A 13,565-nucleotide genomic window follows, 5' to 3' on the forward strand; every position below is an offset into this window, starting at 1 on the left:
TGACAGAAGCTTTGAAGATGCTTTATATTTTAACACTGTGGAAGGAATTGTATTCTGGGCTGAAGGGTGTTCCGTAGGAAAAAGCATTCTATTGTGAATTCTTGAAAAAATTTTTGACTGTTCAAGCCTTCTGCTCTGATAACTGCAGAATATCCTTTCTGTTGAAAAGTTGTTGGAAAAACTATTTGTGATAATCTCAGAAACAGGACTGTATTTAATTGCAGACTAGTTGGAAAGCTCATTTACGGATGCTTCATTAACAAGGAGTTTACCTTAGCAAGTGCTAATGCCCTTCAGAGTTCAACAAAACTCACATCTGTCAAACTGGAGATTCACAAGGAAGGTGCATGTCACTTGAGGGATACTCCAGCTATGCCCTTTACAGATGTATATGGTCACTCTTTATACTGTGATGAGTGGGGTGTTAGTGCATACTGCTTTTTTTCTATACTTGGATATTTAGCGTGCTTAACAAAGAATTTCACAGTCTCTTTTGGTTAGAATAGTGATTCTATCTGGCATTATATTCATTTACCCTTCATTAAATCCATCCACCACATTAATCTCTCACCCAACTGCTGCCAAGATCCCTGAGGCAGGTACATTCCACAGGTCTGGGGCTGCAAAAGCATACACAGTGCAGTCCTGCATCAAAATACCTGCCTTTCACACTGAAGCAGATTCAGCTCACATAAGCACCCCCAGAGTTTGCTTCTGATCCTTGATACAGTTCCACTTAGAGAACATGCAGAAAATTCTCAGTGGGCAGATGTTCACTCACATGGCTGCTGTACTGTATTTTAGGCTATTTTCTGGATCGTTTTTTTTTTTTTTTTCCAGAAGCTGAGATTTGTTTATCTTAGTCTTTTGGAAAAACAGTAGTACCAGTGGGTTTTTTTCCAAATGAAATGTCATGTTAGGAATTAGTGCCACTTATGCCATTGTAATTATCACATAAACTTGCAGATGAGGAGTTAACATATATGAAGATAATGCATAATAATGGCTATACATCTTTTCTTGTGTGATGCTTTTCACTAGTAAATTTGGAAGTGTTTAATTAGGAGTTACAATGTACATAACTGCTCCTGATGTACAGGGAAAGACATTAAGAATTCAAGAAATTTGGCTAAAAGTTTTCCCAGTAGGCGATGAAGGAATGCAGGGTTTGACTCTTCCTTTGTCCACTGTCCTGTCTGTTGGATTGTGCAGTAATTAGTAACAGCCCTCCAAGGACCCATGCTGTTACAGTAAATGGGAGGAAGGTTTGTGCTTTGTAATAGTGTGGAGGATATTTTTGTTTAATGGGGCTGCTGAAAAAGTCTCTTAAGTGGTCTCTGTCTATGAATCTTGATTATTTTTTTTGTTGCTTTATGATGCTGGAGTATACTTCAGATGCAAAGACAAAGCAGTGTATTTGTTTCTCTATCTCCTTTTATTCTTTTCAAGGCACTATCACTGCAGAAGCCAGGTATCTGCCAGAAAACTGAGTGTCTCTGAAAAGCTGTGCCTTGGACTCTATCTAGGAAATCTCTTGTTCCAATGACACTACAATTAGGTAAATCATGGAGTCCTAGGAACCACAGCAAACTTGAAAAAAGCCGAAAAGAATGCGGATTCTTAGAAAGAACTGTTTTGTTGATTTTTATCTTTAACTGTTGCAGAGCTAGCACAACATTGTAATACTGGGTGAAATAACCTAAGAACTGCTTTGCTACACCCAAATCCTCAGAATAGTATAATGCTGGAGGGGAGATTCCTGCTAAGCAAAGTTGACAGGCATCAGGCTGCAGCATAAAAAGTGTTAAGTGGTCTGCTCATGTCAGTGAGCTGTTAGGTGGATGAGATTAATCTGAGAAGCTGGGTGCTGGTGAAAGCATCACTTCTGGGACCAGGTCTTGTCAGTAAATGGCAAATGTTGCTGACCTTTTTGCACGTTCGTGCCAAGAACCTGAGACTGTCACAAAGCAGACCCATTTTTGGTAGCTTGCTTTTATCTTGCTGCACTTTTCTTTGTGGATATTCCTGATATGTTCTTAGTTCCCAAGTAAAAATGACAGAGCCCTTCAGACCCTGATCTCGGTGTCAACAGCAGTGAAACTGCAGAGTGCCCAATGCAAGGAAACTGGACTGAAGGTGCTGCATCGAGAAGCAGGCTTGCTACCTCTATGGTCATATGGCTGTAAAACATTCTTACCTATTTGGTCAGTGTAGCACATCTCAACATCTGAACCTGCCTGCTGATTCTTGATTACATGCAGAGCTCTTCCTTTAAAAAGAAATACTCAAGCTCCAGAAATGTTATCTTGTGGTATTTGAGTAACCACCTGAAGTACCAACCAAGTACTAGTAAGTCGTTGCTGCTGCCAAGTAGTGGAAGGTGAGGTAATGCTGTAAAGAAGAGTGAGCTGGAAAGATCATTGTAAAGTAATGAACTTAAGATAAAAATTAGGAAAAACAGTTATCTTTCTGTATTTTGAGTAGTTCTCTCCTCAAAAGCCACCTTTTTCTCCTGTCCAGGAAACTTACAAAATAGCTCCAGACAACTGAAGCTTTTTCAAGTCTGTTTTAGAATATGGAAATGAAAGTCTTGCATAATTTTTTGTTTCTTAGTGAGAATTACATATATGCAGGTCGGAATCTGACTTGCACAGTGTTCAGTGTGGCACAAATTGAAACAGAACAATAACATGATTGAGCTAATAAACTGCTACTTTCTTTCATTAAATGGAAAGAGCCCCATTAATAGCTTTTATTATATTAGTGTGTATGCCTTTGAGTGACAATATTAAATTGATGATTTGTATTATGAATGGTACTGTGCAGCATAACAAGTGTAGAACTTCTTTTTTCCTGACAGACACAAGTAACATGTATCTTCCACTGCCTTTTTATTTCATTCTTCTGCTGTTCATTCATCTACTAGATGGGCAGGTTTCTTTAGACTCACTCTAAATTTTTTGCAAGTCTTCAGAACTCTGAAATACCATTTCAGAGGGGAAACCCAGTTTCTTTTGCTCATTCTTTAGTTGGTAAAAGCTCCTCGAGTTTCTTGAATCCTCTTTTGCCTGATGTAGCAACAATAACAAAATGTTAATTTTTCTCTCATCTGATGGCAGCGAAACTCATGAGCATGTCTTGGTAGCAGAGTTGGCTCCTTTATAGGGTGATTACTTTAACTGCAGAGCTTTATTTTGAGGCTTCAAATTGTGGTTGATCCTGTACCTGTGGCTAACTGTAACTTTGTTAGTAGCACCCATGGAAGAAGTGGGGAGCAGAAAATACCTTGAATGTGGCATGCATGTGTGCTTTAGGATGTTCACATTGAAGATTTTATGGACACATTAGTGTCATACAGGCTTGTACTGACCACCAGAGCCCTTTGTGACCTTGTTCTTCTCTAAGAGTAGTGCCTCTTGGAGATAAGAATACTCCCTGAGGTGTACAGGAGGCTCTTGGAGTGGACGTGGTTAATGTGGATAAACTATGCTTTTATCTCCTAGAATAGGGAAAAGACTACTATACCACTACAAAGTGCTGCGTTGCCAGGTTAGTTTGTCTATATTTTATGTGTTTATCCAGTAGGAGCATATTCCTATTCTGGAAAATATTTGTGGTGTGCCTGTAAGTGTACTGTATAAATCTCAGTGTAAGAGCTGATGATGTATGTATGCTTTTTCAGACAGTAAAAGTATTTGAGTGATTGTACTTGCAAGGATAATTATTCCCTTGGGAGCAGAATTCGTAAAGCAAGAGAGCTATTTTCTGGAGCTGTATGATATTGGAAATAAAGACTGCTCTTCAATCTGCAGGAAATATTAACGCCTGTTTTAACTGTTTTGTCTCAGTGGCCCAAGGGTAGAGATTTTGCATATCAGGACTTTGGTTAAAAAGTTTCTCATTCATATTTCCATATGCTGTTACCCACTAATCAATTATTTCTCATATATTTTTCTTTGGCATAACGTCCTCCAACTGAGAAAAACAAAGTGCAGTTGAGCAGTTAAGGCAGAACCTCAATCTGCACACCAACAAGAAAGAGAATGAAATCCATTTCATTTGGAATTGTGTGGAGGAAAAAAAGATAACCTTATTGAAAGTCTGTCTGAAAGTAACTTGTAGGAGAGACAAGTTAATGTGAAAGGCAATATTCCTGAAGAGAAGTGCTGTTATAGGTGTAGGAGGCAATACAGAAAAAGCACAGAGAGAACTGGCATAAGAATTATTTGTGTCCTTTTAGACAATACCTGTTCATTTAATACCCAGCTCTTGATTAAGAACAAGCAGACACCTTCCATCTTGTGTGAGAAGAGGGTTCTTAAATTAAAATATGTTCTTGTTCTTGACTTTTATTGAAGGGAGAAGTGAAGTAACGAAACAAACGTACCTTTAGCAATGGACTTGGGGATTGGAAAAGCCAGGCAAATGATGTCAAAAAAAAATAGAAATTGATACACGTCACCGTGTGGAAAGTGCCTCTTTAATTTGTTCAGCTCTTGAATGCTGCAGATTGTTTCACTTGTAAAGTGCATATGTGTTATAAATGTCATGACTAATTAGTTTCAGGGTGTGCTTCTGATTGCTTTGAGATGCAAAGTATTTAGATATTTAGTTATGTTTGAGGGGTTTTTAGCTATGTTTTTGAAGAGCTGACAGACCAACAAACTCAAATTTGGTAAACAGCAGGTAAATAGCAAATTCCATCATAGTATCTTATGAAGCAACTTGCTGTAGATTAGCTCCATTTCTGTTACCCTGTAGCAGTGAAGTCCTGGATATAGCTGTAATTATGTCTCTTGACAAACTTATTCTTAACAAATTTAGGTGTACAGCAGTCACCACATATTTAATAGACAGTACTAATCATTAGTGACTTGTTTTCAAGTAGCAATCTGGTAGTGAAAGATGGTATATATCAAATTTGCCCTTTTACTGGATGTAACAGCTTTTTTTTCTAGGTCTACTGAAACAACAGGGTTTTTCCTTAATTTTCATTTAAAAAATAGTAACTTGATTGTAAAACTGCACAGAACGCTTTGGGAGAGGAAGAACTAGATTTGAGTTTTCTGTGTGTTATCTGATGGCCAAGTTGAGTGTAAAGAGATACTGGCTTCCCTCAGCAGTAATGGGTGCTTTTACAGCAATAAAGGCACCCATAACAACACCTGAGAAAAGGAGAACAGCATATGGATCCAGTCTTCTAGTATATGAACAAACAATGAGACACTTTGCATTTGATTAGATTACATAGGTGACATAAGGTATTTTTATTTTTCTCAATGTTTTTTGCTCTTTTACTTCTCATTTTCCCTGCTAAAAAAATTAGAATATACTCATTAGACTTTGTCTGATAAATATTTTACTGCTGATGCTATTTTTATTACTAAACTTTTCTTATAGTAGCAGTCAGAATCTTCTTAATTAAAGAGCTGGGCTAGAAACCTGGGAAAACTTCTTTTTTATAGGACTTTTTTTAACCTTTAATAAGTAATGTTCTTACTCAGTAAGGCAGGATTTCTGTAAAGAAAGTGTAACAAAAGTTTTATTTGGAAATGTCAACAAAGAAGAAGGTTTGATGCAATTATATGTGCCCCTTGGATATGAAAATGCTCCTTTAAACAGTATTAAGACTTCTCTAATAAATAGTATCCCAAATGTCACAAACAGCTTCTAAAACATACTGGAAGTTATCTTATTCATTACTTGTTCTATAGTCATAGTGAGGTCTCGGCCAAAATGAAGGGCCCCATTGTGGCCGCAGTGTATGGACAAATAGTAAGAGAATACTGAAAGGCTACAATCTAAACAGGCAGGGCAGACAAAGAGCATATTATCCTGATTTTAGAGATGGGATACTGAGGCACAGAAAAATCTAATCAGGGTCATGCAAGAATGTTGTTTGGGAGCCAGGAATTAAGCCAGCACTCTCCTTCAGTCCAGTTGTATTGCCTTAAACCAGAGTTGCTCTTCTGCAGAACATAATACAGCTTCACAGGCTAGCGTGTGAGTGCCAGTTGTGTCTTGCTGAGTGTTTGTGAAGAAAGCACCAGTTGGAGGATTAAAGTCTGTTTCATGGCAGTCTGCACAGAAGAAATAGGAGTGAAGGGTTTTTTCAGTCGTGGGATTTTTCTCCTGAGGACTGTTTTACCACACAGATAACATCTTTTTGTTAGTGTGCACTGACAAGGAAGTGAAAGATGAAAACCTGCAACCTTTGTAGCATTTCATTACTAACACTCCAGGTGATGGAATTACTAAAATAAAATATTACAAATTGGTTTTTTCTCCACATTAAGTACTTCCTAATATGGCTGTATTCTACGTTTCCTTGGGGGGAAAAAATCAATAAAGATCAGAGAAGTTTTTTTGTTTTGTTTTTTTTTTTTCCTTTCAAGCTTTATTTTTAAGATCACTTAATGTAAGATCATTGAAGCTGTGGTTTTACCAGAGAGTGAAAAATAAGGGGAAAACACCCTGACCCCCTGCAAATATGATCTGTAGTACAGATACACTGTTGTATAGTGTACAGATGGGTTATTAATTTATTTTGATTTCAGGTATTTATTTTTACTTGCTCAATAGAAAGCTTTAAATCTTTGCACTAAGTCCACGTAGAAACCCTGCTGGTTTGAAATCAAGCAATAGCGCATCAGTATGTCAATAGTAAATATTTACTGATTATGGTGAACCTTTAGGATTATTGTGCTGTGAGACAAAAGACAAATTGGCAGTAGTTTATGCTACCTTCTCACCTCTTCAGCCACAATTAGAAGCAACATTTATGGTGTACTAAGAAGTAAATGAATTTGTCTGGTCACTCTGGCTGTTCCTCAGCTATTCTAACAAGAGCTCATTTTGTTCTTGGAAGTAGTCTGCTAGCAATTGTTGACTGAATTTGAACATTAAAAGATATTTGCAATATTTGAGTAGAAAAAGACCTGCATTTTCTCCAGAATAAAAATTCTTGCATTTTTATTTCTTTTAAAAAGTCTGAATCAATGTCCTGTAAGGAGGAAATACCTTATGTATGTAGATTAGGTTCTTGGATTAGATGTTGCTGCTGGTCCTGCTGGAGTAGTGCATGCCGCCCTCATCTGTGAGACCAAGTATTTTTTAACAGTGTGAGGTTGTTCCAGCAGGCTTGGAAAGCTATAGTCTTCTGTATACAAGTCAGGGAGGGCTTGGTAACAGTTGCAGTTCTCCTTTAGTTTTATGTCATGACAGCAAGATTGTACTTGGTGAATATCTTATGTTACTACGAAGCTGAAGCTAAACCTTCTCAGCCTTACTTTTAACTGATGTGGTCTGATCACCATCCTCTGAGCTATGCTTTGCTGCTCATGTAAGTTTAGCACCAAATGGGATCAAACCAAGTGCTGATCAAGAAGCTCAGACAGAAAGAAATCAGCCTTGTAACAAAAAAGGCAGGGAAGCTTTGAGACAACCTGGATGTGTGAAGAGAAGCAGCAGACCCCTAAGCAGAGTGCCAGTGGTAGTAGTGTTCTTCCAAGCAAGCAAGGCCTAGGCAAATCCAGGTCTTGCTGGTACCAGTCTATAACCTGTTAGTACCGGCTCTATAATAAATCACAATACCTTGTATATAGACAACTTCCTGAAAGAATAGTTATTCTCTGTTACCATGAAGTAGTTACGTTTTTCTGTCTGTCAAGCAAAGCTCTCTCCTTCAAATTCTACAGGTTTTGCATTGAAGGACCTGAAAAGCCTTGTTTCCACTCTGTCGAACAGCATTTGCCTTATTGGCTAGGCTGGTGCCAGTCTTGGAAATCACCTATGTTTGGATGGATGCCAGTACAGCTGTAGAGGTATAACAAAGGTGGTTTTTATCACAGATTAAAGTCTCATTCCCCATTGGCATTCTTAGCCAAACTCTTGGTGCAGGCTGTCAGAAAGTTAGACCTGTGGTAGGAATATTTGAATAGTCCATCTTTGCTGCAAAAGGTTCCCTAATTGTTACTGATAATGTGTTTTCACTTTTAGCTCTAGACAGACTAATATCCAGGACTCTAATGACTTGCAGAAGTCCAATATGCTTTTCTGAAACCCAGAGATATCTGTGGCTCCACTGATGAAGAACAGCAATACCAAGCTATTGCCCTGTAGCGATCATCAGCTGTTGTAATGCCAAAGGTGAAAGCTGAGAAGGAGTCCCAGGTACCCTCTGTATAGCCTGAGTACTTAGAAATATATAATACATATATAGTAGCTTAGAAATAGATGAAATGCTGAGTAAAAATTTAAAAAGACCCCATGTATTTGAACCCCATATATTATAACCACTATATTTGATATCTCCAGAATTTCACCTTGGTGCTTCTGCAGGACCAATATGTTCATATTGTTTCCTTGCATCTTTAGTTTATTTGGCTAGGTATCAGAAAGCTTAACTGTCTTATGGCAGAAAATCTAAAGCTGACACACTGTATTTCTGAGTTATTGTAGCTACCTTGTAGTTCTGACATCTCTTCCTGTGTCAAGGTGTGCTCTCCCAAAAGAGAAGGTGGTAAGAGTCCACCTGCTGTGGAAGTCTCTGGGAAAGTATGTATGCAGTGCAACCCTTGTAACTGTTGCTAAAGGTCAGACATTAATTCAGGAGAGCCATACATCAATCTGAGCTGAAATTCAGTCCTGTCATCCATGAAGGATACTACTTGTGCTGACAAGTCTCATTTGCAGGAAGGCTTCTCTTGATACACGTTCAAGGAAGAAAGAATTGTTCTGTTGCTATATAGTGGTTTATGGAGACCCTAGTCAAGGTGCCTAACATTGACTTTGAATTATGAGGGAAATGAAGATGCTTTCCAGCCATACCTTCCCTTACTGCCTGTCTGTAGGAAGCTGAGAATCAGCAATCTAATGCAGTGACTGATAATCCTGCTGCATGTCTTCTATTCTTTATTATGCATACCTGCGTGCAGCAATGCTCACTTGCCAGCCTCTAAGAGTATTTAATCCACTGGTTTTGCAGGGTAGGAAAAGTCTCCAGATCAGGACTTCTTTGTGATGCTGTCCTTGCTTAGGAGCCTGAGGACAGTTGTGCTCTATGTTCTACAAATTGGGTGTCACCTCTGCTTCTGGGAAGTGAGCGCATAATCTAGATCTTTTTAAATAGTGTATATTTTAGTGTTTCCCTGCCCTCAATAAATTAATTTTTGCTGTCATTTAATAGTACTGTTGCTGTCCTAAAGATTTCCAGACATAAGCAGGGTGAAATTTGTAGCTACAGGTGATACTTCTAAGACTAACTGTAGCTGGTGGGGAAAAAGATACATTTTCAGGCACACATCTCCTTAAAGCCCAAAAGCCAGTTCTGACTGTTTGCATGTTAGTTAATTCAAGATACTGGCTACATCAAGATGAATATTCTGGCTTGCTTTGAAACACCTGAAAGCCGATTTCTTTGTTGTATTTTGCTCACCTTGATTTCTGAGGCAAGTTATTTAACTGATGTGTGGAAGATTTGGATTTTCTTCCTTTTGTTTCTGTTTTTGGACCTTAATGCACTTAACTGGTATCTATTTTACCACATAACAGGATTTTCTTCCAGGTGTTGACTTTGTATGTTTTTATAATAATGGATTTTGTAAGTAGTTGCTCTAATTCCTGGAATATATTATTATATGTAAAACAGGAGGCAACTCAAAATGCAGGTTCATGCCCTTACCTAGTTAAAACTAAGTATAGAATCATAGAATAGTTAGGGTTGGAAAAGACCTCAAGATCATCTAATTCCAACACCTCACACTAAAGCATGTCATGCAAGGCTTCATCCAACCTGGCCTTGAATGCTGCCAGGGATGGAGCATTCACAACCTCTTTGGGCAACCCATTCCAATGCCTCACCACCCTTACAGTAAAGAATTTCCTCCTTATAGCCAATCTAAACCTCCCCTGTTTAAGTTTGAACCTGTTACCCCTTGTCCTATCACTACAGTCTCTAATGAATAGTCCCTCCCCAGCATCCCTGTAGGCCCCTTCAGATACTGGAAGGCTGCTATGAGGTCTCCACGCAGCCTTCCCTTCTCCAGGCTGAACAGCCCCAACTTTCTCAGCCTGTCTTCACATGGGAGGTGCTCCAGTCCCCTGATCATCCTTGTGGCCTCCTCTGGACTTGTTCCAACAGTTCCATGTCCTTTTTATGTTGAGGACACCAGAACTGCACACAATACTCCAAGTGAGGTCTCACAAGAGCAGAGTAGAGGGGCAGGATCACCTCCTTTGACCTGCTGGTCATGCTCCTTTTGATGCAGCCCAGAATACGGTTGGCTTTCTGGGCTGCGAGCGCACACTGTTGGCTCATGTTCATTTTCTCATTGACTAACACCCCCAAGTCCTCCGTGGGGCTGCTCTGAATCTCTTCTCTGCCCAACCTGTAGCTGTGCCTGGGATTGCTCCGACCCAGGTGTAGGACCTTGCACTTGTCATGGTTAAACTTCATAAGGTTGTCATCAGCCCACCTCACAGGCGTGTCAAGGTCCCTCTGAATGGCATTCCTTCCCTCCAGTGTATCAACCAAACCACACAGTTTGGTGTCATTGGCAAACTTGCTGAGGGTGCACTCAATCCCATTGTCCATGTCAGTGACAAAGATGTTGAACAAGACCAGTCTCAACACCAATCCCTGAGGGACACCACTCACCACTATTGGTGAGTGATGTCCATTTCAATTACAAGCCTGGGTTTCATTACCTGTCACCCAGCTAAAATTGAATTTTACTTTACCTTTCAGCCTTGTTCCACTCTCCAATTTCTTCTATGCTGACTTGCAACAGAAGTGCCAGTGCATAGCATGGCCGAGTCGGTGAATTGTCTTTGCTCTAGGTGGTCCTTTCCAGAACCATCCCCTGTCACTCCAGCCCTGGGCTGCAGCAGCCAAATGCAAATGTTCACTGCACTTTAATATAGTTTATTAATATATTCTAGAAGCTTTAATGATCATATTTGTCCTGTGGTTTAGGCTCTGATTATAAAAAATTAAAAAGAAAGTGTTAACCAGAATTCTCATCATAATCCAAACAGACCTCAGTGGTATACGACCTTCTCTTAATGTGCACTGATGTCTTGGTGTGCACCCTTCACATCAGAATGAGAAGGGATTTTTACTGAAGGACAGGCAGGCAGGCGAGTGTGTTCAGGATCTGTAAAGGTGAAAGTTAACCTGTCTGGTCACGGTGCACAAAATAATTGGAAAGTTACATGGTGAAGTGAGAACTCTGTTTTAAAGATTAGTTCAGTAGTCTGAAGTGTTAGAAAGAATTATGTAAAATTACGTTATATGCTTCTGGATGTTTTTATACAGTGCAAATTAATAAATTCATTATTTTTTATTGCTTTCTGCTTTCTTTAACTGAGAGACAAGTAGCCTTATTTTTACAGTGCTTTTTACAGCATTGGACTTGGTTTTGATTGTCTTCCTGCTCTCCAGATCTGCTCTGCATTTCCTCTCTGTTATGTTAGTGGTAGTGTTCATCAGGTTCCTACAGTGGGGCAGCTCATGGAATTAAACTGTCAGAAAACCTTTTCCTGTTTTGTTTTGTCCTTCCTCTTGTCTACTTTGCTCTTGGGTCAGAGTTGTCTTGAATTTGACTCTTTGTGTAATCAGTTAATTCATGGTACAAGCATAAGAAAGGGGCAGAATATGAAGCTTGAAGTCAAAAAGGACCATACCACTGCCTAACTTTGCTTAGTTTAAATTGTGGTGGGGCTGCAGAAAATTGCAAAACAATGTTTGAGTGCTGTACAGTGAAGGTTGTTACAGAAGAAATTAAATGCCTTTGCAAACACAGAAGAGTGGCTGAGCACTTTAATTATTCAGTGTTGGAGGCTGTACTTTATCTGAGTCATGTACAGAGAGTGAAGTAAAGACTCCAGAAGCAGATGAGTTGTCTTCTGCCTACTCCAAGAGGTAAGGGGCCATGTGCCTCTATACAAGCATGTTTTAAGAAGTATATTGGCTACTGTCTTATCCTGTAGATACCTTAAGATGTGAAAAGCTGGGATTTCTTGGTGTTGTAGGTGTGCAACATACTTCCTGGTCTTGTGAGTTTTAGGTTTTCTTTTCCAGTATTCTTGTGGTAAGTTAATCTGGTAGCCCTGACACTTCTGTTCCTGTGTTGCCGGATTCTTTTAGGATGGGATGGCAAATAACCTACATAAATGTCATTAGCCTTCAGAGTTGTGAAAGAAAAGCTTTGTCACATTTTCCCATGTTTCTTTCTTTTTTTTCCTTTTTTCTTTTACATATATATACATATAGTATCTTAGGCAAAATTGTAACGTCAGTGATGTGTAGCTTACTTTATAATCCCTTCAAAATGGACTGTTGTCACAAAAGTTATGCAGATGCTGTTAATTCCCAGTATGTGTTTAGTTAGCTGATTCCCAGTTATGAACCTTCTGGTTTTGCTTTTGTTACGGGTCTTTGGGGATGGAAGGCACTGCTTCCATCTTCAATACAGTTTCCAAATGCCCAGATAAGGCAGTGTAGTACAAAATCTTTCCAGGTCATTGGAGGTGGTATTTCCTTGGTAAACTATAATTAATAAAAGATTCCCAACGTTCTTTAGGGTTGCCAGCATGATTGCAAATCCTCATGATTGCTCTAACCTGGGAAGCAGCATACCATTTGAAGTTCCTGCTCTGGTTTAAAGGTGTCATGCCTTTGACTCTTTACCACATTGACTCTTGTGATGTCTATTTGCTGTATTTTTCCCTTGCATTTTTTTTTCTTCATCACTGTTGTGTTTCATGTATTGTTGTTGAAAAGTCCAGTGTTTCTGTTTTCTTATCTTTAATCATGTATTTCTTAGTGTGAAGAATCTTTAGTTCCTTGCATTAACACCCAAAGGACTTAAGTTGGGACTTAGGACAATTGCATTTGGCTCTATGTTAGTCCTGTCCTTAATGGTTGCTTAAGCCATGACCTGCATTGTTCCATCAGAAAACAAATGAGTTTGAGCATTACTTTGTGGTTTTGACCCTGAAGTGAGATATGATTTGAGCGGGGGCTTAGAGTAAATGACATCCAGTGATCTTTTTCAGCTTAAATTATTTTGTGATTAATTGCAACTGTGACTGGGTAAAATGCAATTTATACTGGCTAGCTAATTGCTGAAGCAACTTACTGGGTTTTATGTAAAAGAAGAAAGCCAGAGGAAAGCCATACTTGGGGGAGAATAAAGCTGATGTTAAGTGGAAAGAGTATGACATTTATTTCTAAGATAAGACTATCCTGTCTATGCAGGCATATTTAACTGCTGTCTGAGTAATACCCTGAAGATGTCTTCTTATTGTTTCAGTTTCAGGCTTCCATTCACCATTCAAATTACTTAGTTTTTAAGTAATCTCAAATGTAACAGTAATCTAATGCACTGAACATTTTTTGTGCATTCCTCCATTTTTGAATGATGGATGGATTTGTCACTTCTGTGGAACAAGAGGGAAATGATATTAAGTAAATTTCTAGTCACAGAGTTTAAAAATCTGTATCTCCAGGAGCTGGAGAAACCATATGGATTTGGTTTTATCCATAACCATTTTTGCCATTT

At 38.9% G+C, this 13,565-nt stretch overlaps 1 protein-coding gene across 2 annotated transcripts in view; it reads left to right on the forward strand.

The window, feature by feature from the left end:
• Positions 1-13,565, forward strand: part of ATXN7L1 (ataxin 7 like 1) — a 113,082-nt gene that overhangs the window by 21,213 nt on the left and 78,304 nt on the right. The window contains exon 1 of one of the 2 annotated variants that reach the window (XM_031048333.2): positions 8,154-8,172. The exons of the other annotated variant lie outside the window; for it this stretch is intronic. The gene's annotated coding sequence lies outside the window, so the exon portion shown is untranslated. Of the gene's footprint in view, positions 1-8,153; positions 8,173-13,565 lie in introns of those variants that run through there. 2 annotated transcript variants of the gene reach the window in all.

This window comes from Melopsittacus undulatus, chromosome 5, assembly GCF_012275295.1.
Source record: "Melopsittacus undulatus isolate bMelUnd1 chromosome 5, bMelUnd1.mat.Z, whole genome shotgun sequence".
Lineage (NCBI taxonomy): Eukaryota > Metazoa > Chordata > Aves > Psittaciformes > Psittaculidae > Melopsittacus > Melopsittacus undulatus.